The following is an 8,101-nucleotide window of genomic DNA, read 5'->3' on the forward strand; positions in this document are numbered from 1 at the left end:
TTGATGGTACCTTCGCTATGCCCCAAGCCACGCCCACCAGCCAATCAGAGCGACTATATGCAAATTAACCCAACCAAGATGGCGGCCGGCAGCCACAGAGCTGGAGCAAGCAGGAGGCTTGGTTGTCTGGCCAATGGAGGAAGCCAAGCTTCCCACCTGCTCTGAGCCGGCTGTGGCCTCCGCTCATGGCAACAAAGTTTCAATTATAGAAGACAAATAAATCCCAGATACCTGCTTCTAGCCAGCCTCCACTGGAAGCTTGGGTGGCTGGGGGCCGTGGCCAGCCTGCAAACAGCCATCAGCCCCTCACCCAGGCTGGTCAGGCACCCCAGCAGGATCCCCCACCCTGAAGGGGCTGTGGCCAACCTGCAAACAGCCCTCAGCCCCTCAACCAGGATGGCCAGGCACCCCAATGGGGACCCCCACACCGAAGGGGCTGTGGCCAGCCTGCAAACAGCCATCAGCTCCTCACCCAGGCTGGCCAAGCACCCCAACGGGGACCCCCCACCCTGAAGGGGCTGTGGCCAGCCTGCAAACAGCCATCAACCCCTCACCCAGGTTGGCCAGGCACTCCTATATAATAAAAGGATAATATGCAAATTGACCCTAACAGCAGAAAGACTGGGAATGACTGGTCACTATGACACACACTGACCACCAGGGGGCAGATGCTCAATGCAGGAGCTGCCCCCTGGTGGTCAGTGTGCTCAGGTCTGCTCAGCCACAGCCAGGCTGATGGTTGCCAGTACAGCAGTGGTGGTGGGAGCCTCTCTGGCTTCCTCAGCAGCGCTAAGGATGTCCGGCTGCAGCTTAGGCCTGCTCCCCGCTGGCAAGTGGACATCTCCCAAGGGCTCCCAGGCTGCCAGAGGGATGTCTGACTGCCAGCTTAGGCCCAATCCCCCGGGGAACGGGCCTAAGCCAGCAGGTGGTCATCCCCCGAGGGGCCCCAGACTGCAAGAGGGCACAGGCTGGGCTGAGGGACCCCCACCCCCAGAGTGCACAAATTTTTGTGTACTGGGCCTCTAGTTGGTTAATAAAATGATATAGGTTTCAGGTGTACAATTCTAATACACATCATCTGTATATTGTATTGTGTGTTTACCACTCCAAATGAAGTCTCCTTCCATCACCATTTATCCCCCTAATACTAGTTTGGCATTTAAAATAAACCTTTAGCAATCCTAACACTAAAAGCAAAATAAAAGAAAGCTACAACATTACCACGATACATTGTTACATCAATCCATTTCTCACCTATAGTTACAATGGAATTCTTCAAAAAGAAAAAAAAATCCTATTTAAATATAAAAGCTGATTGAGTAAATCACTCCATATGCTTATAATGAGAAATACTTATGAATCCTGAGTATAATTTTTCTATCCTTGAAAAAAAGTCCTGGTATTTCAATAGCATTACCAATTATCTTTTTTTACATTTGAGATGTTATGTACTATCTTTGTGCAATTAAAACTTTCTTATAATTCAACATGTAATTGATTAAATTTGTGACCACGTGTGTGTGTGTGTGTATGTGTGTGTGTGTGTGTGTGTGTGATCTTTCCATTGTGCTTTGTATATTTGCCTGGTATCTTATTAAATGACAAGGAAAATTGTGTTTTTCACAGCCACACTCCAGAGCCTTTTGAAGAGCTGGGCTATGCAGTATTTGGAGAAAAGAAACAAAATTTGATATGATCTTAGTCATAGAAGAGGATAAACAGTTGTTATTCAATTCAGTGCCAAATGAGTATTAACAATAAAATGAGTTTTATGCCAGGACAAAGAAACCTTGGGTAAATATCAAATATTAAATGCTTTCCACAGAAAAGAAAAACTTTTCACAAAAATTGACAAAGAAGATTTTTTGAGAATAGCTGAGTTAAGAAAACCCATCAGTAATCACTCCAGGAATGAACTAAAGGTCTGGAAGTTTTCATTTATAAAAAACAAAAATTTGTCAACTGTGAACCAAATGCATTAAGTCATTCAATATTCACTTAGCAAAATGTATTGACTTCCTGTAAGGAAATATATACTGTGCTAATGTATCCTATTAGCAAATGTCACAGAGAAGTGATATTGGGCAATCTTTAAAATCGGATCTTCCTAGATAAAAGTGGCCTCAATCTGGGTGGAAAATGGCCAAATTCAACTATTTTAACAGTTTAAGATCAATCCTATATAATAAAAGGCCAGAGACTGTAACAGCGTAACAACCAGAAAGACCAATCGACCAGTCGCTATGAGGTGCATTGACCACCTCTTAGTCCCTCCCCCAGCCCGCAGGCTCTGATTGCTGGATGGCCAACAAGGAACCATGGGGAGCCGGGGTGGGTGGTGGCCGGGCGGGGCGGGACTGGGGACTGGCAAGTGGGCAGAACGCTGACCTCTTGGTCCCTCCCCCAGCCCACAGGCTCAGATCGATTGCCCGGCCAATGGGGAACCGGGGTGGGTGGAGGCGGCAGGGTGGGACTGGGGACTGGCGAGCTGGTGGAAGATGGCCCTGATCACAGGCTAGGCCTAGGGACCCTACCCGTGCATGATTTTTTGTGCTGGGCCTCTAGTAGAAATATAAAGGACAAGAGTGACCTAAGCAATTCATCCATTCATTTCATTAATTCACTCATTCATTCAACACATATGATTGAGCACCTACTATGTGCAGTTCACTGAGGTAGATGCTGGCATATAAAGGTACCTAAAGCATGGCCTGAGCTTTCAAGGAGCTTCCAGTCTTGTAAGAGAAGAAAGGTGTACTAGCTATTAAGAACAATAAAATGAGTGCTATGAGAGAAGTTCAAAATGGAAAACATCTACGATGCTTATGATCCAGTTTTGGAGATAAAATTGATGTATAACTGTAAAATTTAGTTTTAAAACAAATCTACAAGGGTTGACTTATTAAAATGTCTGATTTAGCTAAGCTCTCAGTGAAAGATTCACCTCGGAGGCTATTAATTTATTCCAACAAGAATGCAAATCTGAACATTATCTACAGAATGAGGGAGTGTTCTTCTCATTACCTCAGGGTGAAAGTTTGATTTTTGGCTGAAGGATAATATTGCCCAATGTGATTGTCGACTTTAATCATCAGCTCAACTGTCTTTACTGTTTGAAATACTCTATCATCAAAGAGCAAAGTTATAGTTCTCCTTAAGAAATTCAAGCCCTAGCTGGTTTGTCTCAGTGTTTAGAGCCTTGGCCTGTGGACTGAAGGGCCCCCAGTTCGAGTCCTGTTAAGGGCACATGCCTGGGTTGCAGGTTCGATCCCCAATAGGGGGTGTGCAAGAGGCAGCCAATCAATGATTCTCTCTCATCATTGATGTTTCTACCTCTCTCCCACTCCCTTCCTTTCTGAAATCAATAAAAATATATTTAAAAAAGTAATTGAAAAGAATGCACATCCATTTCTATAGGGAATCTATAAAGAATTATAAAATTCTTTAAGTAATGGCAATGTCATTAGAATAAATTATTACTTTTGAAGAAGAGTGCATTCATTTAGATGGATAAATGTTGGTATAACTAATTTAAAATGAGTGTTCACACTTGATATTCACCACTTGTATAAACTTTTTAAAAAGTTGAATTTATTTTGGTGACACTGATTCACAAAACCATACAGGTTTCAGGTGTACAACTCAATAAAACATCATCTGCATTGTGTGCCCATTGCCTCAAGGAAAGTCTCCTTCAGTCTCCATTTCCACTCCCTTTACCCACCTCAATCTAACTCCCACCTCCCTTTCCCTCTGGCTATCACCATAATACCATTGTCTATGTCCATATGCTATGTACATATATATATTTTGCTAATCCATTCACTTTCTTCATTCAGTTCCCCTCTCCCTCCTCCCCTCTGACAGCTGTCAGTCTGTTCCATGTACCCATGCCTATGTTTCTATTTTGTCAGTTTATTTTGTTTCATTCGATTCACATATAAGTAAGACCATATGGTATTTGTCTTTCTCTGACTGACTTATTTCACTTAGCATAGCAATCTCCATATTCATCCATGCTATGGCAAAAGGTAACATTTCCCTTTTTATGGCTACACTAGAGGCCTGGTGCATGGTCTCACAATCTGGGACCCCTCGGGGGATGTCAGACTGCTAGTTTTGACCTGATCCCCGCAGGCCAGCCTGAGGGACCCCATGCACCAGGCCTCTAGTATGCATATAAGATCTTTGGTTAATCTCTTCCCCCCACTCTCCCCTTCTCTCTGAGATTCATCAGTCTGTTCCATGTTTCCGTGCTTGTGTGTTGAGCATCTGCCCCCTGGTGGTCAGTGTGTGTCATAGCTACCTGTCGAATGGTCACTTAGGCTTTTATATATATAGACTAGAGGCCTGGTGCAGAAATTTGTGCACAAGTGTGGTCCCTAGGCCTGGCCAGTGATCAAAGCATGAGCGTTTGGCATGGAAGGAAAGGTCCCAGCTGACCTCTGGGCCCTGGGCAGCACCTGGGCCCCCGGGCCCCTGCGTGCCCCTCTCTGCCTGAGTCACGGCACCTGAGTCCCCATGAGGAGATGCAGTGAGCATGGCCAGACGCCATAGGCTGGGGTGCAGCGTGGGCCTCTGGGCGGCCCAGCGGTGCTGTACGGAAGCCAGGTGGGCAGTGTGCTCTCTCCTGGCTGGCCTCACAGACCGGCTCCTGCACGAACCCACAGGGAGCCTGGCCGACCTTTGTGGTGCCAGTGGCTGAAGGCTCCTCGCAGGTGCTCGGCACCTGAGCGCGGGGGCTTCCCTGGTGCATGAGCCCTGGTGTCCCAGGGGAGGGTAGCTGGAGGAGTGAGAGTGAGCTTGGCAGATACCCCGCATTCTCACCACACCTTCATCCCCATCACCCCCAACCCCAGGTAGCCGGTGAGAGGTCACAGTATGCTGCCAATGCTCCCCATGTTCTGCTCCACACCCTGGTGGTCAGCGCATGTCATAGCGAGCAGTCGAACTCCTGGTTGAACTCCCGGTCAAGGGGACAATTTGCATATTAGGCTTGTATTATATACTAGAGGCCACACAAAAATTTGTGCACTTGGGGGGGTGGGTCCCTCAGCCCAGCCGGCACCCTCTCACAATCCAGGACCCCTTGGGGGAATGTCCAACTGCTGGCTTAGGCCTGCTCCCCGGGAAGTAGGCCTAAGCTGCAGTCAGACATCCTTAGCACACTGCCAAGAAGGTGGGAGAGGCTCCCGTCACCACTACTGCACTCGCAGCCATCAGCCCGGCTTGTGGCTGAGTGGAGCTCCCCGAGTTGAGTGTAAGCCCCCTGGTGGTCAGTGCATGTCATAGCGACCAGTCGTTCCTGGTCATTCTGCTGTTAGGGTCAATTTGCATATTACCCTTTTATTATATAGGATAGAGGCTGGATGCACGGAATTTGTGCAAGGGGCTTAGCTCTCACAGCCTCAGCTGGCCCTCGCAGCCCTGGCTGGCCCTCGCAGCCCCTCACAGCCTCAGCCAGCCCTCACAGCCCCGGCTTCGTCTGGAAGGTCATCCAGACGGTTGTTCTGCTGTTCAGTCTAATTAGCATATTATCTCTTTATTATATAGGCTATACATACTAGAGGCCCAGTGCACAAAATTCATGCATGGGTGGGGTCCCTAGGTCTGGCCAGCAATCAGGGCCGATCGGGGCCTTCCAGCTGCCAGCCCAGGTCTTCGTCTTCCTTTGTTCTGCACCGCCCTCTGGTGGTCAGCACATGTCATAGCGAGCGATCAAACTCCTGGTCTCCTGGTCAAACTCCCAAGAGGAGACTTTGCATATTAGCCTTTTTTATATATAGACTAGAGGCCTGTTGCATGAAAAGATTTGTGCAATAGGCCTTCTCTTACCCTGGCTGCTGGCACCGGTTTTCCTCCGGCACCCAGGACCCCGGCCTTCGCTCCGGCCGGAGCCGCCTTCACAGCCCTTGCTGCTCTGGCCGGAGCCGCCTTCAGTCTTCACTCCACCGCTTTAAATTAACCGCCATCTTTGTTGGTGGTTAATTTGCATATCTCGCTGATTAGCCAATGGGAGGCGTAGTGAAGGTATGGTCAATTACCATGTTTGTCTATTATTAGATAGGATAGATAGTATTCCATTGTGTAAATGTATCATAGTTTTTTTATCCACTCATCTACTGATAGGCATTTAGGCTGTTTCCAGATCTTAGTTATTGCAAATAACACGGTTATGAACATAAGGGTGCACATATTCTTTTGAATTAGTGTTTCTTGGGATATATTCCCAGAAGTGAGATCATTGGGTCAACAAGTAATTCATTTTTAATTTTTTAAGGATCCTATATATTGTTTTCCATAGTGGTTGCACCAGTCTACATTCCAACCATCAGTGTACTGGAGTTCCCTTTTCTCCTCCTTCTTGCTAGCACTTATTGTTTGTTGATTTATTGATGGTAGCCATGCTGGCAGGTGTGAGGTGATAGCTCATTGTGTTTTTAATTTGCATCTTTCTGATGATTAATGATGTTGAGCATTTTTTTATATGTCTATTGGCCAAAAATTTTACAGTATAAGGCATTGGTAATTACCCAGTGGCTGGCCTGGCCAGCTTATTTCTTAAGAGTTCAGAAATGAGAAAAATACAAGAATCTAAGAGAATAGGATGGCTCAGGAGAGAGGTGACATTTATACAGGATTGACAAGAATTTGATAGAAGCAATAGTCTATACTTGCTGTTATGACTTTATTTGGATAAAATGTAAGTTTAGTGAGTGGCTAGTTAGAAGCATAGTTTAGACTTTCCCCCATTAAATTGGATTGTCTCAATAAAATAGAGAATATTATAGAATTTTCTGATTTTTTAAATAAAAAGTTAGCAGTCATTCTTGGACTTCTCACTATAACCCGTGCTAGTGGCATATAAGAACTAGACCTCAGGAAGATCTGAGTCTGAGATGGTTAATATTATGGGTCCAATTGGCTAGACCAGTGGTCAGCAAACTCATTAGTCAACAGAGCCAAACATCAACAGTACAATGATTGAAATTTCTTTTGAGAGCCAAATTTTTTAAGCTTAAACTAAATAGGTAGGTACATTGTTATTAACTTAATTAGGGTACTCCTAAGCTGGCCTTTGCTAAAAACGTCCTCAATCTGATTGAGGTACGTTCGCTGAGGTCGACCCCTTCCAACTCTCCCATCCACACTCGTCTTGTATACTTGTTTCATCTATCTTTTGTCACCCGCGCGTGATTTGCGGACGTGACTAGCACTAACCACTGCACAATGAGGCTGCTGGCTGACTGGCTCACTCAACTCGTGCATGAATCACGCGTGCCTCCCCCGCGCTGCATATCCTGAGGCCCGACCAACCGACACCCTCCACTTCTTCTAACGCCTCTTCTTCAAAATAGACTCTCCCAGGCCAAAGACTGACTTCTGCGCAGGGGCCACGAAGTTTCAATCGCACTATACGTGCACGCCCGCATGTGGTATTTTGTGGAAGAGCCACACTCAAGGGGCCAAAGAGCTGCATGTGGCTCGCGAGCTGCGGTTTGCCGACCACTGGGCTAGACCATAGTGGTGAAACATTATTCTGGATTAGGGTGCTTTTGGATGAGATTAACATTTAAATCTGTGGACTTTGAGTGAAGTAGATTGCTCTCCACAATGTAAGTAGGCCTCTTCCATCAGCTGAAGACCTGAATAAACAAAAGAACGACCTCCACTGAGCAAGAGCGAATTCTGACAGATAGCCTTTTGGACTTGAACTTCAACATCAGCTCTGCCCTGAGCCTATAGCCTGAGACCCACACTGCAGACATTGGACTTTCCAGGCTCCACAGCTATGTGAGCCAATTTCTTAAAATCTCTCTCTCTCTCTCTTTCTCTCTCTCTCTCTCTCTCTCTCTCTCTTTCTCTCTCTCTTTCTTTCTTTCTTTCTCAGTTTTATTTCTCTAGAAAGCCCTGAATAATACAGAGTTCATTACAAAAATTCAGAAAATGTTTTATGAGTTAATCAACTAAAACAAAGGAGAAATGGTAATATACTATTTTTTATATGAAGACACTCGAGTAAACGCATTGCGTACTGCATAGTAACAGAAAGTCTTTTGTGCAAACATAATGACCAAGCCAGAGAAACTTCACTCAGAAC

This window comes from Myotis lucifugus, unplaced genomic scaffold, assembly GCF_000147115.1.
Source record: "Myotis lucifugus unplaced genomic scaffold, Myoluc2.0 scaffold_19, whole genome shotgun sequence".
Classification (NCBI taxonomy): Eukaryota; Metazoa; Chordata; class Mammalia; order Chiroptera; family Vespertilionidae; genus Myotis; species Myotis lucifugus.